This window comes from Pan troglodytes, chromosome 1, assembly GCF_028858775.2.
Source record: "Pan troglodytes isolate AG18354 chromosome 1, NHGRI_mPanTro3-v2.0_pri, whole genome shotgun sequence".
Taxonomy (NCBI): domain Eukaryota; kingdom Metazoa; phylum Chordata; class Mammalia; order Primates; family Hominidae; genus Pan; species Pan troglodytes.
In genome coordinates, this window is record NC_072398.2 from 221,246,985 (window position 1) to 221,265,872 (window position 18,888).

Here is an 18,888-nt window from a genome sequence, read left to right on the forward strand (position 1 = left end):
ATTCTGGGGATTAATAATTTAGGAAATGTGGCTTTTCTAGGTTGTAAGCTCAGATCTTTCCTATTCCCTTTTAGCCGCATCTGAAACAAGGTTTACAGACTCAAAGAGTCACAATAATAATAATAATAATTAATAATAATAATAGCAATGACAGTTACAATCGCAGCCAGCATGCACAGGGTGCTCACCATGTGCTCACTGGTGTCTTGGCGATCACTCCACACGCAGCAGCTCTCAAACCCTCCAGTGACGCCAGGAGCGTCCAGCTCAGCCTCCTTTTATTTTTTATTTTATTTATATTTATATATATATATTTTTTGAGACAGAGTCTTGCTCTGTCACCCAGGCTGGAGTGCAGTGGCACCATCTTGGCTCACTGCAACCTCTGCCTTCCGGGTTCAAGCTATTCTCCTGCTTCAGCCTCCTGAGTAGCTGAGATTACAGGTCGCGCCACCATGCCTAGCTAATTTTTGTATTTTTAGTAGAGATGGGGTTTCACCATGTTGGCCAGGCTGGTCTCTAACTCCTGACCTCATGTGATCCGCCTGCGTCAGCCTCCCAAAGTGCTAGGATTACAGGTGTGAGCCACCTCGCCCGGCCTCAGCCTCCTTCTATAAGTGCGCAAACTGATGCCCAGAGAAGTGAAGCAGGGCTGGGCACGGTGGCTCACGCCTGTAATCCCAGCGTTTTGGAAGGCTGAGGCGAGAATCGCTTGACGCCAGGGGTTCAAGACTCCCATCTCTTAAAAAAAAAATTAAAAAATAAAAATTAGCCAGGTGTGGTGGCGCACGCACCTGTAGTCCTACCTATTTGGGAGGGGAGGCTGAGGTGGGAGGATCACTGGAGCCCAGGAGGTTGAGGCTGTAGTGAGCTGGGATGGCACCACTGCACCCCAGCCTTGGCAGCAGAGCAAGACCCTGTCTCTTAAAAAGTAGAAGAAGAAAAGAAAAGAAAATCGAAGCAAAGCAGCGTCACTAGCCAGGCCTCATGTCACACAACCCCCGGGCTGCTGTCATTGTGCAGTCGGCCCTGAAACAGAACTCATTGCAGAAGAGCCCATCCCTGGCTCCTGGGCCACACGTGTGCCAGGGTTTCTCAGAGCCGTGGCTCTGGCCTGACTCTCCCTGCCCCCAGGCCCCTGCCAGTTCGTCATGCAATGCCCCTGTCTAGGCAAGCTGCCTGCACACAGGCCGGCTGTCCAGAGGGCACAGTTATATACCTTGCAAGCCACCACTCCACCTAGGACCCAGAGGTGCCAACAGAGAGCCAGCAGGGGTGTCTGTGATGCTCCGGAGACCCGTGTGAGCCTGTGCTTCCGATTGGAGCAACTTCTACTCGGTGCCCTTCTTGGGAGCAGGGAGCAGCCAGGCCTTGGTTGTTGGGGGTTATAAGTCAGTATTAATATTTGTTAGATGTAGGGTCATCTTTTAACACTTCTAAGAAATAGGGGCACGCTCAGCCCTGGGTCCTCTCGCAACCACAGCTCCCCAGCCGAATTGGCTGAAAGTAAGAAGAGAAACTGGAACCTTGTCTAGATTAAGAGGCCCCGCTTAGAACCTCCTGCTACAAGAGTCTCCGTATTCGCCTGGTCCATTCGGGGCTGTCTGGGCCACGCCTGGCTGAAGGGGGAAATGGGGCTGTCTTGGAGTTTGCAGCATAAAAGGAAAGATAGGCCGGGCGTGGTGGCTCACACCTGTAATCCCAGCACTTTGGGAGGCCGAGGCGGGTGGATCACAAGATCAGGAGATCGAGACCATCCTGGCCAACATGGTGAAACCCCATCTCTACTAAAAACACAAAAAATTAGCTGTGCATGGTGGCACACGCCTGTAGTCCTAGCTACTCAGGAGGCTGAGGCAGGAGAATTGCTTGAACCAGGGAAGTGGAGGCTGCAGTGAGCTGAGGTTGCACCACTGCACTCCAGCCTGGGCGACAGAGTGAGACTCTGTCTCAAAAAAAAAAAAAATAGGGGGGAAAGATGGAGGGAGGGTGGAATGTGAAGCCGCCATGTGGTTGCAAGGAGGGGACAGGGTGGAGGGCATGTCGTGGAGACCATCTGGCTGTGTCTATGAGCACTCAGGGAAGACGGAGAGCTGATTAATTAGCAGGGCTCCTGCTATCTGTGCAGGGCCCCGGACTGCTTCTCCCAACCCATTCCCAAGCTGGGAAGGAAGCTGGGACGCAGCAGCCGCAGGGCTCTTCATCAAAGAGGAATCCCACGTCTCATCCTGATGCCTGCAACCTGACCCCCAAAGACAGAAGCGAGTTGGGGGACCTGGCAGGGAGGCCTCACCAGACTGACGTGGCGATGTTAGGGCTGCCTCAGGAGGTCTGATTCGCATCTGCTGCTTCTGCCGAGAAGACCTCCATGCTTGCTCTGGCCACGTGGGCCTTGGCCATCATGGCAGGGCATGGTGGGTGGCTGGGAATTGGAGACACTGTGGAGTTTATGATTGTCACCTACATTACAGTTCAGGTGACTCTACAGGCATAAAACCAGTGGTCAGAGACCCCAGACCAGGAGCAAGCAGTGGTGAAGGGGCAACCAGGCCTGCCCCTGCCTGGAACTAGTGGTCAGGTCGGGGAGCTGACTGCGAGAAAGAGGTACCATGGAGAGATATGGGCTCTGGAACCAGGCTGACCCGAGTTGCAGTTCAGACCCACTGTTTTATAGACGTGGCCGTCACTCCGCAAGCTTAGCCTCATTGTACTCCTCTGTAAAATGGGCACAATAGCATCGTCTTTGCAGGGATGCGTTCTCTAAAATGCCTGTGACCGGACCTGGGACCTGGTAGGTACTGAGTGAGGGGTCACTGCTGCCTCTGTCACTGTTAGGCCCACTCCTAATTTGTCGTCGCTAACGTCTGTTTGAGAAACGGGAAAGGAAATGGGTGAAGAACACGGTATATACACAGGGCTCGGCCTGCCGCCCCTGCCCAGGATAGGTGAAGAACATGGTATACACACAGGGCTCGGCCTGCCACCCCTGCCCAGGAGTAGCTGCTGCAGCAGTAAGGACAGGCCGGGCCTGGCAATCACCTTCTCCTCTGCCAGGCTTAGAAGGGGAGTTGGATGCAGGGAGCCTTTGAAAGGTGAGCACGTGGCCGGGCGCGGTGGCTCACACCTGTAATCCCAGCACTTTGGGAGGCTGAGGCGGGCGGATCACGAGGTCAGGAGATCAAGACCATCCTGGCTAACACGGTGAAACCCCGTCTCCACTAAAAAATACAAAAAACTTAGCCGGGCATGGTGGCGGGCGCCTCTAGTCCCAGCTACTTAGGAGGCTGAGGCAGGAGAATGGCGTGAACCCAGGAGGCGGAGCTTGCAGTGAGCTGAGATCGCACCACTGCACTCCAGCCTGGGCGACAGAGCGAGACTCCATCTCAAAAAAAAAAAAAAAAAGTCAGGCAGGTGAGCACAGTGTACCATGTACCCTCTCCCAGTGAGTGCTCATTCTGGAGGGGGAGCTAGGTGTGGTGAGACACCCCTAATTCCAGGCAGCTGCAGTGACCCACAAGAGAGCAGAGTGGGGGTCTTCAGTGTGGTTGACCCTGCAGCCTTTGATGTCAGCCTTTGGTGTCACAAGGCAGGTTTTCTCCCGTTTCTTGCACGTGGGCTGGGCTTTGATTAGGGACCCTGAGCCCACCTCACCTTCTCCCCACTCTGCAAAGCCCGGGACAGGGACTGCAGCTTCTGCTCACTCACTGGAGGTGTGCTGAGATGTGTTCTACTCCAGGGTTCTTCCCTGACATCTGGATGGAACGCCTTTCATCTGCCGCTGGGACCTGGCCACTGTTAGACCCTCAATGGCAGCCATTGCTTCCGCCATGGTTTGGCAGGTGCTAGACTTAGCACTTGGTAAGAATCCCTGCCCACGGGATTTGGTTTGTCTGCTGGGTTGCATCTATGAAAGATGAGCGTATTCAGACCCCTGCCTCTCTCTGCAGACCCCACCTTCCCAAGGACGGCTTCCCCTTTGCTTCCCAGCCCCACCCTTAGTCTCAGGTGGCCTATGTCTCCAAGGGCCAGAGGCTCAGAGGGTATGGGGGTAGCTGGTGGAGTAGCTGGAGCCTCCTGGGGCAAAGGGTCTGTGTGTGCTTGCCTTGCTTTAGGGGAATGGCACTGCCAACTGGGTGGCCATCACATGCCATTTGTCACTCCATGGACTTCTGGGCGTCCACTCCTGGTTAGCGGGGGCTATGAGGGGAGAAGCCATGGGGTCATCCATCTTGCCCACATGATCTCAGAGCTACCCAACCCCACATGGGCCCTAGAGAAGGGGCAGGGAGTGGGAGCCTGGAAAACGGCTCCTGGGAGTGGGGAAGGTGACATGTGCATCCTTTGTTCCATGGCCCAGGAGCCAGGGCTTTTGGCTCGATGGGCAGACTTTCCAGTGGGTCAAAGGCCACTCCAGATCTGAGCTTTTTCTTTTCCCTGCTCTCTCACCTCCAGGGGTGGTAGAAAAAGCTCACCCTCCGCTCTGCCCCTCTGCCCTGTGGTGGCCCCAACATGAGGCCAGACATGGGCTGGGGTCTAGGACGGCTCTAGGAGAAGGTCCCGGGTCCAGGCTGGCCCTTGGTTGGGGTGCAAGGTGCTGTCTTGGTTCTGCACCTGCCTCCAGCAGTAGGCATTGCCAGCCTTTTTAGCAGACAACCCTGATGCCAGACCCAGGCAAGGGGGCCCTCATCTGAAGCCATGGGGCTGGGAAGGCAGAAGGGATCCCGCGCTGACTCCTTCCTCTGGGAGCTTCTCCTACTTTCATTTTCTTTTTGCCACTATTTTTTCCTGGGGTCTAATTAAAGACTTGGAGCCGTTTACAGCCTGTGGTTGGCTTTTTATTTGGATCTTTGGCAATTACCTCCTGCCCTAAAATAAGTTTCGATGGAACAGGGGTAGGATTTTTCTTTTTGGCCGAGTTCTCAGCTTTAATTTTGCCGTGCATGCGTGTGAGTGCGCGCACATGTGAGTGATGGAGTGTAATGAGGCCCTTCCCTCCCCGCTCTTCCAAATCCTGCCTCCTTGTCACTCTCTTCATCTCAAGTGTCCTGTGGCCAAGGCAGAGGCCTGGACAGCGGGAACAGTATGTCCTCAGCTTCGCCCTGCCTCGAGGCCACTCTATGATGACGACAGGCAGGTCATCTGTTGACTCTGTCCCAGTTTCTTCACCTGTGAATGGGGCCAGTGGGCCGGGCACGCCAGAGGCTTCCCTCTGCACTGCTTAGTGGCAGACCTCTCGCCCAGCAGAGTAAGGCGATCCCCCAGGGCGGGAGGAAGCCAGCACCACGGCCACCAGGCCTCCTTTTCCCCTCTTGATCCACACCTTGTGTTTGAATAGGAGCTCACGATCATGTGCCCAAGGCTCTTCCCCGTTTTTGTCCCTCTCAATTCTCCCAGCTTCTGTGTGAGCAGGTGTGATCACTCCATCTTCTATACCCGTAGGGCCATAGGTGCCCTATGGCCAGAGATAATTAGTGGCTTTTCTGATATCTCTTGGCTTAGAGGGGACAGAGCATTGGGATTCAAACCCAGGTCGTCTGATCTTCCAAAATCCACACCCAGGACTGGCGACATCATTTGTGGGGCCCAGTGCACAATGAAAATGCAGGGCCTCTTGCTCTAAATTGATTCAGAATTTCACAACACTGACAGCAGGACGTTCAACCCAGCAGGTGCCCTTTGAGTATGAGACCCTGTGTGGCTGCATGGGTTGCACACCCAGGAAGCCGGCCCTGCCCACACCCCCTTGAGTCCCCTTTTTCTGTTTGCCTCTGTTTCAATCCACTTGGTGAAGGGCAAGGAAGGTCAAGAGGCCATCTGTGTTCCGTGTCCCTGGTACTGTGGCTCACTCTCGCAGTTGGGGAACACACTGGATTCTCCCAATTCTTGGCCTGTCCCATCTGACCTCTGTCTTATAGGCATGAGGCAGGCTGCCTGGGGTTCCCTGAGTCTCTTAGGGGACTTCAGACCTAATTAAGGCCACCCGAGACTTCATGTGAGTCAGAGGTGAGGAGATCAAAAGGACAAAGAAAATTTGGTAAGAACTCTGTTTCCTTGGGGCAGAGGGTGAAGCTTTTGGGGATCGGTCCTCCCAGTCCCACTTAGGAGCCCTGTGGGATCTCTCTTTGTCAAGCAAAGCAAATGGTGACCTGCCAAAAATATCCAGGTCATACTGGGCTTTGATTGCTCTGCTGGGGCTAGAAGGTCAGGTGGCCTATTCCGTAGGCTCATCTGGAAACTTCCTCACCGGTTGTTGGGGACTTGGAGTGGCCGTGGAGTCTTAGGGGGTATTGGGTGGATTGACGGAGCACATGGCAGACATGCATCTGCGTGTACCGTGTACCGGGGTGCCTGTGCGCTCTGGTGAGGTCGCGGCTCTCCTGCGTGCCAGGCAGCTCTTTAAATAAGAGCTGTCAGGATGAATGGCTCTCGCTGGCTACCCAGACATACAGTCCTTGCCCGCCCATTTGGGACTGTGTTCCCCTGTCAGGACATGCCTGCTCGTGGTGCCGTGTCTCTCTTCTGCTAATGCCCCCCACCCCACCCCCAAGAAGTCTCGGTACCAAAGTTCCCGCCCCAGGACCCCACCCTTGGCTCTCTTTACCATGCCACCTGCTTCCTAGAAACTGAATTCTGGACTTTGGGCAAGTTTCAGGATTAAATGTGTCCTAAAAGCCACAGCAGCTGTTTTTATGGGTGGGGAGGGAGCAACTTTATCTAAAATCAGGGGGCAGGGTCGGGGTGGGAGTACCCTAGGCGTAAGGGCTGAAGCAGTTTGAGTCTAAGGGGGAGAGAGTACCCGAGTTTCCAAGGACTGATTAGGTGGTATGCCAAGTGTATTAAATTTTGCAGACATTTTAACAGCAATATGCTAGATAGTTGGGTGTCCCCTGAGGCGGCTGGATTTTTTATATCCTTCACAGAAGGTCAGAACCCTCTTCTGCCTGCCTCCCCCCGCCGCCCCATGCTCCCCGCTCCTCTCTCTCTCTCCCTCCCTCCCTCCCTTTCCTCAACAATTTCCCTTGCTTCTTGCTCTCTGCTCATCGGGTATCTAAAAGACATCTCCCATCCCGCCTGCCCTCCCGTCACGGGATCGGGGGTCTCCAAGGCTGGAGAGGGACACAAACAGGGCACTGGATTTCTATTTTTTCTCCCTTTCCCTCTTCTCCTCCCCCCGCACCCCCCCCCCATTTTGAAGACTGTCATAAGACCTACTCCCTCCCTCCTTATTTTTATAGAAAAAAAAAAAGGCAGGAAAAGAATCCATCTGGCATATGAATAATTGAAATGGCTCAACTCTGTTCCTGTTGCCGCTGTTTGTTCTCAGCTCCCCCGGCCCCCAGCCCATCCCCCTGAGTACAGGTCTCTACATGGAGGATGTGGGGGTACACTTAGAAGGTTCTCAATGGAGGCCCAGGGCTCTCCCAGGGCTCTCCTTCATTCTGAGCCCTTTCTCCCCATGAACCGATGGGTCTGAGTGGGGGCACTTGGAGATGTAGTCTCCTTCTCCGACCGTGGGGACAGCCAGCCTCAGGCTAGAGTCTCCCTAAATATCACTCACCCTTGAATGTCTCCCTTGGCCTCTTGGGCCTCAAGGGACAGCTAACTGGACCCTGATTTCGCCCAGAATCCCCTGGGATTCTCCGGTTTATGCCCCAGACTCCTCCTGTCCCCCAGCCTCTGCCCCTCTGTCCTGAGGGCTCTAGTGCCCTGCCTGAGCTTCAGGGACCATAGGGACTCCTATTTGGGGAAAACTGGCTTTGGGAATACTCCCCGAGCTCTCTTTCAGTACTGCTTTCGGGGGGCTGCTCCACCCCCAGGAACTGGCCAAGGCTTCTTGCTCAGAGGCTTTTTTTTCTTTTTCTTTTTTGTGAGATGGAGTCCTGCTCTGTCGCCCAGGCTGGAGTGCAGTGGCGTGATCTCGGCTCACTGCAACCTCTGCCTCCCGGGTTCAAGCAATTCTCCCATCTCAGCCTCCCGAGTAACTGGGATTACAGGCGTGTGCCACCATGCCTGGCTAATTTTTTGTATTTTTAGTAGAGACAGGGTTCCACCATTTTGCCCAGGCTGGTCTTGAACTCCTGACCTCAAGTGATCCGCCTGCCTCAGCCTTCCAAAGTGCTGGGATTACAGGCATGAGCCACCGCACCCGGCCAGAGGCTTCTAACTCCTCACCAACCCATTCCCCTTCCTCTCCTTCCTTTCAATGCGCTCAGATAAGGGCTTGACCCTGACTGGAGGATTTCAAGTTCTTCACTTCTAGATTCAGCCTTTTTATGGGGAGCCATGAAAGACAGGGATCTTAAACTTTGTTTTCTGCGACAAGTTGAGAGAAAGCACATGGGCAGGAGGTGAGGCCAGGCCAGGGACTGGGGAGAGAATGGACTCAGGCCTGGCTGGAATCTCTGCCTGTTCACTTTACACAGCCTGGACCAGCTACACACCAAGCCCCGCGTCCGAGCCGAGAATTCACTGTCTCTTTAAAACCATTTAGAGGAAAAACAAAAGAACTTTAGTGCATTAATTCTAGATGAAGATGGGTCTCCAGATGACAGCCTGATCCACATTATTCCCTGCAAGACAACTTCCCCTCTCCTCCGCCCCCTCCCGCCTTCCTGCCCCTCTGCCCAGCTCTTTGTCCTCCTCCGTGGTTCTTGCTTTGTGAAAAGCGGACACCGGGGTGGCATGAAGCCTAATCGTGTGCTTGATGTTTGAGAAGTCAGTGCTTCTGTCTGTTTGGGACATCACATTCATGTCATGGGTGAGGTATTGACTTGCAGCCGTGGACCCTGTGGTTGCAAAGTGCTGGGAGCCAGTGTGTCTCGGAACCACCGAGCAGCTGTGGTGGGGTTGCGGCTGGGGGCACGGGAGAAGCGGTGAGGGGTCGGTGTCTCGGCGCTTGCTGGGTTGGGCACATTAGGTCTTAGAATAGCACCAAAATGTTCTAGATCTCTCCTGGCTTTGGGGGAAAAAACACACAGATACGCACAAACTGCCCAGTAAGCAAAAAATAATTCAGATGAGATTCAAATCAGGTTTGTTAATATATAACTATATATATATATATATATATATATATATATACAAATATGTATAAAAGTCGTTTGTAAAGACTCCTACACATGTTATAAAAGCTGCAAAATGTCTGGCATTCCAGGGCCTAGTAGGAATAATTAGATATTTATATCCAATAAAACTGGTTTGATGGGGAAATCGTTTCCCTCCTTGTGGATTCTCAGTTGAGGGCGAGTTTCGGTGGTTGGGTTTGTTTTTCTCCCCGATAATAAAACCAGGGGTTTGGCACCAACAAATGTATTTCCCGTAAATATCTAAATCTCTTTTTTCCACCGTGAGCTCTGCTAGACCAGCCTCATCACGCCAGCCCTGCCCATGCTCATCTTTACTGGAGAGCTGTGTGCACAGAGCACCCTCAGCCTGGGCCAGTGCTGGAGCTTGTGTGCACCTGTGTCTGCTCCCTGTGCCCTGCCGCCCCCACCCCCAGGACAACTGCTGGTGGCTCTTTTCCAGGCTTTGCTTTGCTGTTTTCCTCTTTGAACAAGTCCCTGCCCTCATGTTGTTTAAAGCCCAATCTAGAGCCAGGCGCAGTGGCTCATGCCTGTAATCCCAGCACTTTGGGAAGCTGAGGTGGGTGGATCGCCTGAGGTCAGGAGTTGGAGACCAGCCTGACCAACATGGTGAAACCCCGTCTCTACTAAAAATACAAAAATTAGTGGAGGTACATGCCTCTAATCCCAGCTTGGGAGGCTGAGGCAGGAGAATCACTTGAACCCAGGAAACGGAGGTTGCAATGAGCTGAGATTGTGCCATTGCTCTCCAGCCTAGGCAACAGAGTAAGACTGTCAAAAAAAAAAAAAACTAAGTGTTTTTTAGGCTTTTTTTTCTTTTTCTTTTTTTGTCCAGACAGGGTCTCACCCTGTCGCCCAGGCTGGAGTGCAGTGAAGCGATCATAGCTCACTGCAGCCTCCACCTCCTGGGCTCAAGGATTCCTCCCACTTTAGCCTCCCAAGGAGCTGGAACTACAGGTATGCGCCACCCCAACCAGCTAATTAAAAAAAAATTTTTTTTGTGGAGACACAGGGTCTCACTGTATTGCCCAGGCTGGTCTTGAACTCCTGGCATCAAGCAATCCACCCGCCTTGGCATCCCAAAGTGCTGGGATTACAGGCATGAGTGATTGTGCCCTGAAATTTTTCTGATTTTACTAAGCACTTCCTACCCGCAATTTGCAGTTTCTCTTCCTCCACCTCCTGCTTCTAGACCCTTCTCTCCCACCTCTTCTGAGCTCTGCTTGGCCTCCCAGCCCGTTGCCTTCAGGGCCTCCACCATGGTGTGGCTGCCCTGGGGAGACACTGCCTCAAAGCCCTGGCTTGGGGGGACCCTCAGCCCCATCTTCATTTCTCTCCCATCTGTTACACAGGCATAAGCCAGAAGGAGCCATAGATCCCCAGGACCTCACTCTCCCATTATACAGATGTGGAGCTGAAGCCCGGGCTGGGGCGCATGGGTTAGTGGGAGGGGCTGTGCTGGCTTCAGGTTCCTCACTGGAGCGGGGCAGAGCTGGGGCCTGAAGTGCTGCCCTTGACTTCCAGCAGGTTCTGGGAATGGGGAAGATACACAGGCCTTGCCTCGACACTGAGCCACTGTGAGACATTGGGCAAGCGGCCTTGCCTCTCTGAGCCTCGCTCTTCCAATTTGTGACATAGAATCGGTAACTCGTATCCTATGGGGTTGCAGAGAGGAGTGAGTGAACTAAAACCTAACAGGCGCCCGGGCTGGTGCTGGCCAGGGGGGCAGCTTCCCTATGGGGCGGTGGTAATTGGCATTCACCCTAGCTGCAAACGAGGACACGCTGTGACACCGGGCCACTGGAATGAGACCTTGTCCGTGGGCTCCACCTGTGTGGTGGGTTGGCTGTGGTCCCTTTCTCCCTGAATGACTGAGTTTCGCCCTTTCAGGAGGGACTCGTCTGGGATCCCAGCACCTTGCAGCTTCCCAGGTCTCAGCCTCAACTCATTTCAGCAGGGAAGGAAGAGCCAGGACCAGTGGGGGAGGTGGCAAAAGGCATGTGCTAGAGAGGTCAAGGTTTAATCGGGAACCAGAACCCCAAAGAGAGGGCCCAGAGAAACAGGAGAGGGAGGAGCTGCAGGGCCTTTGACACAGAGCCACCCTGGCCTGGCCATTTGGGCCAAACTATAGCTTGGACTCTTGAGGGGCTGGTGACCCTGTTGTTTTGATCAACGACAAGAAGGCCCCTGAAGGCTCTTTGGGGAGTGGAAGTAGCCAGCAAGGCTGGGAGAATGGGGAGTGGGCCCGGGGGGGCGGAGGGCTCAGGGAAAGGTCTGGAAGCCTGAGTGGGCGCAGCCGAGCTTAATTACAGAGCAGCGAGGGGAGTGAGAGCAGACCGCCCTTGTGTGGGCCACACACATGCTGTGCCCCATGCCCTTCCCTGCGCATGTGGTCCTCCTCCTCCTCACCATGGCCACCCTGGGCCCGGGCCCCTGGGAGGGTTTCCCTCGCGGTGACACTCACAGAGTGGCACATGTGAGCTTCACCTGCACCCCTACCCAGAGAGACAGCAGGGGTGACCCCCAGGCGCACACACCCCCCTCGTGAATGCACCCGTCCCGCAGCTGCAGGTTTCACCGCACGCTGTACGCCCGGGGACTGGCCGCCGGCCTGAAAAGAGCAGCCACCCTCCACAAGATGCCTGGGTGACTTGTTTTTCGTTATTGTTGTTGCTTTTTTTCCCTTCTTCCCCCGGACCCCCAGCAAAATTTTAAAAAAGAACTCAATAAGAAGCAGAGCCCAAGCTTCCTATGACTGGTTCTCAGAGAAGCCAGTCAAATCTCCCCTTGTTGAGAACATTTTGACAGCATAAAATTGCTGCCGGAATGTGACTTTAGCGAAAAGTAAAAAAAAAAAAAAAAAAATCCTTCCTTCATGCATATGGAGTTTTTTGGAAAAAAAAATGGTATTTTAATGCTTTCTATTAAATTGGGACTAAAAGTGGTGTCTTAATTTGCATGCATTAGCATATTTGCATATAGATCACTGAAATGGTGGAAGAGAGAAGAGCCTTTAAATGAAAATTCTTTTAAAGGCACAGGCCTGCCTCCCTCTCCTCCCCCTCTCCCTGTGGGGTTTACGCTTGATCTTTTCCTCTCACCTTCAGCCCCACCTTTGTGTCCTCCCTGCAAAGGGCCAGTTGGGTCGAGGCCCTGCCTCTCTGAAGCTGGTTTGGATGGGGTCGAAGGGCTGGAGAAAGCCCTGGCCCAGGTCGCCCCATGGCCCTGCAGCCTCCTTGTGCGGGCAGGATCCCACCTGGCCTATCCTGGCAGTGGCTCTGGAGGAGGGGCCTGTGTCCACAGCCAGCAGGCAGGTGGCCTCTCTGCCAGCCATTGTCCTCCCCCTTCCCCGGCCTGCTGTGGGCACCCGTCCTGCCAGCCACTGGCCTGGGCCTTTGGCCACCTGGCACCAAAAGGAGGGGGTGGGTGGGGTGCTCTGCGTCCTTCCGGGTTTCCTGCCGCGTCAGCGTCCCGGGACTGAGACATTCTGGGCTCCCCATTCCCGCCTTCCTCACCTGGAAGGCCCAGGCGGCCCTGTTCCCTTGGGTCTCTGGTTCAAAGGCCACCTCTTTAGAGGTAGCTGAAGCAGCCCCACCTCTCTCCTCGGTCAGTCCCTGTCACTCTCCTTGTTTTATTGTCTTCATAGAACTCATTAGTTGTCATTTATTAGTTGCTCGATTGCTCGTCCCCACCCCCACCCTTGCCAAGGGTAAACTCCACGAAGGAGGGACCTGCAGCCATCCTGTCTGGGGCTGCCCCACCGGCACTTGGACAACATGAGGCGCATTGTGGGTGTTGAGTGACTCTTTGTGGAATGAGTGAAAGGGGACTGGGACCCTACCAGGGCTGAGCTTGTGTCCCCAGCATCACTGCCTGACTGCACCCAGCGCCCCACAGGGCTGTGCCCAGCCTTCCTGAGATGGCCTCAGCCTGGCAGGAAGAGCAGGCCTGGAGTGGGCCGGGGCCTCCGGGCTGATCCACAGCCCTCCGAGCACCTCGGCCCACTGTTGCTCCTTTGGGTGACAGGCTGGGGCCAGGCCCTGGCCTTGGTGAGTGGGAGGCCCGGGTGGCCTGTGCTGATCTTGTAGCTGCAGGCAGTAGGAGAGGCTAATGGAGCTGAGGGTCCCCCGTGGCAGCCCACAGACCCCAACCCTTACAGCCATGTAACTCCCTTGGGCACCCTTCTTCCAGGTCTGGGAGGTCCCCCAGATATTTCAGGGTATGCAAACAACAGCCTAGCTTTCTGTGTCTAGATTGTGCTCGCTGGTGGGTCACGTGTGGGTGGCTGGAGTCCTAGGGAAACCCCACCCACTTCTCTGCCCTCCAGCGGGGCAGCCAGGACGTGAGGTCTGGCCCTTGAGTTCTGTGTCCTCTCTCACTTCACCGCTCCGGTGGGCTGGGACTTCTGAAGGGCCCCTCCAGGCTGACGGCAGCCCTGGGCTCCATGCCCAGCCTGAGGGGGGAGGGCCCACGAGGGTGAGGGGGACGCCCAGGGTTGGAGCGGGGCTGTGCCTCCACCGCTAATGAAAATCGGAAACCAATTGAGCAGGACAAGGTGCCCAGCCAGCAGGTTGTGGGAACGAGGGGCCTAATGGATGTGGCTGGGTGGGGAGCGGATGCCTCATTGATCGCCCAGTGGCTATATTTATCCACCTTGGTCTGTGGCCCCAGCAGCTGGATGGAGCAGGGATAAATAAATGGCCACTGAAATATTCATGAACTGCACATGTACATCCGTGGTCAGGGGACTGCCAAGGGCCTTCTCTTCCTTCCTTCTCCCCCTCTCTGCAGAAGCCTTTCAGGAAATTCCTCCCACCTGGGCCAGGTGAAGTGTGGCACAGCTCCAGTGGGCACTCAGCCCAGCCCACGGCCCCAGGAGCACCTGCAGGCCCGGGCACCTCCCACCCAGGTGTGCCAGTCCCTGCCTTCCCCTTGTCCCCATCGTTCCTCCCACGTCCCTGTCCTTCAGTGATGGATTGGACACGTGGGGCTGTGGCTGTCTAACTGGCCCTGTGTCCGCTACTAGACCGTGTACTCCTCAAGGACAAGCTGGTGGTTCACTCGTCCTTATTTCCCACGTGGCCTGGCATGGTGCCCGACACATCCTTGAGAGAGGGGCCTCGTAGGTGATGAATGAGAACTCAGAGTTGGGTTTGAATCTCCGCTCTGCCCTGTGTGTTTTGGGGAGTGATCACGCTTTGCTGGACTCAATGTACTCATCTGCAAAATGGGATTAGTAGCAGTGTTGCCAGCGTTTCTTAAGTGTGGGTCTGGGACTGCCCAAATCAGAATCCCGGGTGGAGCAGCTTAAAAACAACAAGCCCGGCTCCATCCAGACTCACGGGATCAGAACATCCCAGGGAGGGGCCTGAGGACTCCCCGGGTTCGAGGTTCTCAGTGCCATGCTGCTCACTAAGGTCTGGAGCTCCCGTCTCGTTGCCTGCTGATCCCTTTGTCCAGGTGGCAGATGCTGACCGTGAGCCCAGAGTTACGTGTGTGTTCTCTAGGACCTGAGTGATAGGGACCAGGAGTGTGAGGGAGGCAGGTGCGATTCTGAAGCGTCCATCAGTTGGGCATTCTGGTGAAGCTGCCTGGCTTGGGGGTTCCTGGAGACTGAGCTGAACTTGGCACAGTGGTCCTGGGTGGCAAGGCCCAGAAATGCTGCCAGTACCGCCCATCAGCAACAGGTGGGTGGGGTTGGGTGTGGCCACTGGGGCATCGTTCATGACTTGGGGTGGTCTGTTGCAGGACAGAGTGATCTTTGGGGTTTCCTCTGCCTTTAATGCTCTGCATTCTCCCCCTGTCTTAAGGAGGTCAAACTGCCCTGCCCCTGGGTAGGAGAGAGTGGTGTCCGCAGAGCAGCTACTTGACCAGAGCTGGCTGAAAAAGCACATTTTCAACCTGATGTGCCTGGGGCTGCGCCTGATCCTAAGCCACTGCCTCTGGGCTCCCTGACTACCTACAACTCCCAGTGTCCCCTTGGTGCAGCCCAGAGCGAGGCACTGATGGCCTGTCAGATGACACTGGGCCTGTCCCTTGGTAGGCAGATGCCCGTGACTTGAAAAGCATTTGACCTCATTTAACCGAAGGAACTGAGGGTTCAGCTGGCCATCTGTTGTGGGTTCTCTGAGAGCTCAGGGCACAGAAACCGGGAGAGTCATTTGGGATGGGTAAAGGCAAAACTTCTGTCTGTGGCACTTGGCTAAGAGGCACCAGCCATCCCTCCTTCCTGCAGCACACCCCCTCCCCCAGGCAAAGTTTGATCCAAACTTTGGGGACAGCCCTGGCGCTGCGTGGAGCTGGCTGAGCCTGCAAGCGGCAGCGGGAGCAGAGGGAGGCAGCCCTGGCGCCTGACTCCGCCAGTCCCCCGTCCCCTCCCAGAGCTCCCGGGCCTCGCCCGCGTTTGCAGGCGCCTCTCTCGTCAGCTCAGAATGCAGCTTGGGGCCCGTGGCGGCTCAACCTTTCCCTCTCCCAGAGCCCCGGTCTAATCAACCCCTATAATTTATGCAGAAAATATGATTTATATTTAATTTCACCACACTTGCATTGTTAATTTGAGATGTAATTAACCCGTCGCCATGACAACTAATTTTGTGATGCCGTAAATTACCGCCGTCTTTTCATCAAAATTCAGTTACTTTGGCTCCTGTGTGCAATGTACTGATGCAATTAGGTTGCTAAGGGCAACTCAAAAGTGTTCAATTTCTTTTGTGCAACTGCAATGGGGTAGAAGCTCCCTTGCGTCCTCCCAGGGTCCCGTTGGTCATGGGGCGGGGAGTTGAGAGTATGTGGCCGCCCTCAAGGGATGCCTCTGGAAAGCCGGACTGGGTGGGCCCTTGTGGCCCCCCACTTCTCTCTCTCCCACCCTCTTCTCTCCAGTAATTGTTTTTAAACAGTGACCCCTAGATGCATGCTCCTCAGATCCTCCGTGGCACCCCAGGGCAGGCGTAAAGGGCCCTCTCCTTAATGGCATGGACTGTGCCATACACCTTCCACCCCCAAACATTGCGGTGCTCCGGTTAGAGAAAGAGAGAAAACCACATTGCCTTTCTTCTCTCCTGGTGTCTAACTTGTTTATATAGATCTTCCCTTCTCCCTCTCTCTCTTTCTCTCTCTCTTTTTTTCTTTATTTAAAACAAAAACCCTCTGTGTTGCTTTTGTCACGTTAATTCCCATTTTGCCAACACCAGGGGCCCAGGCAGACGAGTTACCAAGGAACACAAAATTTTAATTAGTGTATTTTAATCATTCAGGCTTTCCGAGCTAATCCACATGCCCTAGAGAATTCCCGAGATGCAGCTCTGCCCTGCTTTACCATTTATTGTTGAGTCTATTATAATTACTGTTAGCAGGTGGGGACTGGGAGATGTTTATTATGAGTTTTTCATCTTTAGTATAATTACCGAAAAAAACAAAATAAAAAGATGTCGTTGTATTTTGTTTCCTAGAATTTTTTTTTTTCCAAGGGAGGGCACGGCCATGGGATTTTTTTTTTTTTTTTCTTGCTTCTTCCCAGGCAGGTGACTTGGAGTTTCGGTGCTGGAAGACACACTCCTTGAGATCAGCACGAGTGGTGCTCAGTACTCCACAGGCTCAGGAAGGGGGGCGGCTGCCACCTCTGCCTGTCATCTGCTTGGGCAGGCCCTGGGGTTGTCCCATCCCACCCGTGTGTGCTGTGAGAGAGCAGGGCTGGGGATGTACCAGCGCTCCTCCTGGGCTGGTGGCTCTGCCTGGTTGGGTCGGCCTGGGGGCCTGGCCAGGTGGACCTGTTAGGGGTGAGACTAGCACTTTCGCTAGTTATTAATGTAACAGTTAACATTTATTCACTGCTTAGTATGTGCCAAGTGCTGTGCCATGCCCTTTAGCTGCATTATTTCATGGACTCTCCTTCAGCAGCCCTGTGAGGCAGGTGCCAATATCACCTCTGATTTTATAGAAGAGGGGGCCAAGGCTGGGGATCCCAGAGCTGAGAAGTAGCAGGGAAGGATTCCAACCCAGCTGTGTCCCCAGAGTCCAGGCTGCCCAGTACTGACTACGCTGTACTGGCTCCTCTGAGCTCATCTTCCAGGTCTTATCATAGATGCCACCTCCTCCCAAAAGCCTTCCAGGATTAGTGGAGACTGAGTTGGGCCTCTCTTCATATATTCCCACAGCTTTACAGTCTCAGTGCCCGTCCCTGAGTTATAGTTGCCCGGTAACTTCTCGGCTCACCTCTGAGAGCAGGGACCAGTGAGGGTGGAGCCCTTTTTGCCATTGTCCCTGATGAGCCTCTAGCATTTAATGTGGTCCCTGATACAAAGCCAGCTCTTGGGAAGTGTGTGGGATGGACAGGCGTGCAGGTGGCCCTGGTAGGGTGCTGTACCATGAGCTTCCTCTCGGCAGTGGCGAGTGTCAGGGTCTCTGGACACAGAGGTTTAGCTGGTCGGACATGCCACTCTCAGCAGAGGCCACAGAGCCTGTGTGTCCCTGAGCTTCACATTCTTGGAGGAAGGATGACCTGGGGCCCCAGGTCAAGTTTGGGTCCTGGGGACTCTGGGTGTGAAATGAAAACACACAGCCTTGTCTTTCACATCTAGTCCCCCGTGCTGGAGGCGACCCTGGGAAGCCTGGCCTGCCCTCTTTCTTTCCTTTCTCCTCTTTAAGATCAGTTTTCAAATGTCTTCCCCTCTCAGTGATGATTTTGAAGTTTCCCTGGAAAATTCCACATCTCTGCTCTAGAGCCAAGCCTGGGGCCGAGGACCATGGGCTTTCCCAGGCAGAACAGAGCAAGGTGAGCCAGAGCCCGCCTTTGCTCATTTCCAGCCTGGTTACCCCCAGGGACCAGTGGGGGAAGATAATTAACACGTCCCTGGGAAGGGGCCCAGGGCATCCTGTGAATTGCACACTGGTGGCAAGACTCCCTGTTCAGCTCTAAGTTCTTAGGCACCCTCTCCACCAGCTCCTCCTTATGCCCTGATGGGGCAAGTGTGGCCCAGGGCAGTGTTACCTCACCTGGATCCCACGTCCCCTGCACTGCTGCTGCCACCATGGGAGCCAGACCCTTTTCAAGTCCAAGGCAGAAGGGGCCACCTCCCCGGGTGATTCTTTTACTACTTGTAGGACCATCTCCCCCTCCTCTGCCTCTGCATCCCAGGGTCACCATCCTGCCCGAGGTTGAATCTCTCACCTAGGATGTGATGTGTAATTCCCCTCGGATATCCTGGCAGCATCAGTGAAGCAGGCCCGCACCACCTCTAAGGCCAGCTGTGGGCCAGAGAATCATCGCTGCTGAAGCCCTACTCCACTGCGTTCCACCACGTGTATTTTCTGCCCCTAGTTCCCCAAGACAGTGGTTCTCACACCTGTTGGTCTCAGTGACCCTTTATGATCTTAAAAAGTATTGGGGCTCTTAAAGTTTTGGTTTGTGTGGAATATATATATATATATATATATATATATATATATATATATGTATTTTCTTTTTTTTTTTTTTTTGAGACGGAGTCTTGCTCTGTCACCCAGGCTGGAGTGCAGTTGCACTCGGCTCACTGCAACCTCTGCCTCCCGAGTTCAAGTGATTCTCCTGCCTCAGCCTCCCAAGTAGCTAGGACTACAGGCCTGTGCCACCATACCTGGCTAATTTTTATATTTTTAGTAGAGACTGAGTTTCACTATGTTGGCCAGGCTGGTCTCGAACTCCTGACTTCAGGTGACCCTCCCGCCTCACCCTCCCAAAGTGCTGGGATTACAGGCATGAGCCATCATGCCTGGCCTGCGTGGATTATATATATGGATATTTAGCATATTAAGACATTAAAACTGAGAA

The 18,888-nt window shown here is 54.3% G+C and overlaps 1 protein-coding gene across 2 annotated transcripts in view; it reads left to right on the forward strand.

Moving 5' to 3' along the window:
* CASZ1 (castor zinc finger 1) overlaps positions 1–18,888 on the forward strand; it is a 160,258-nt gene that overhangs the window by 45,465 nt on the left and 95,905 nt on the right. The gene's annotated exons all lie outside the window — the stretch shown is intronic.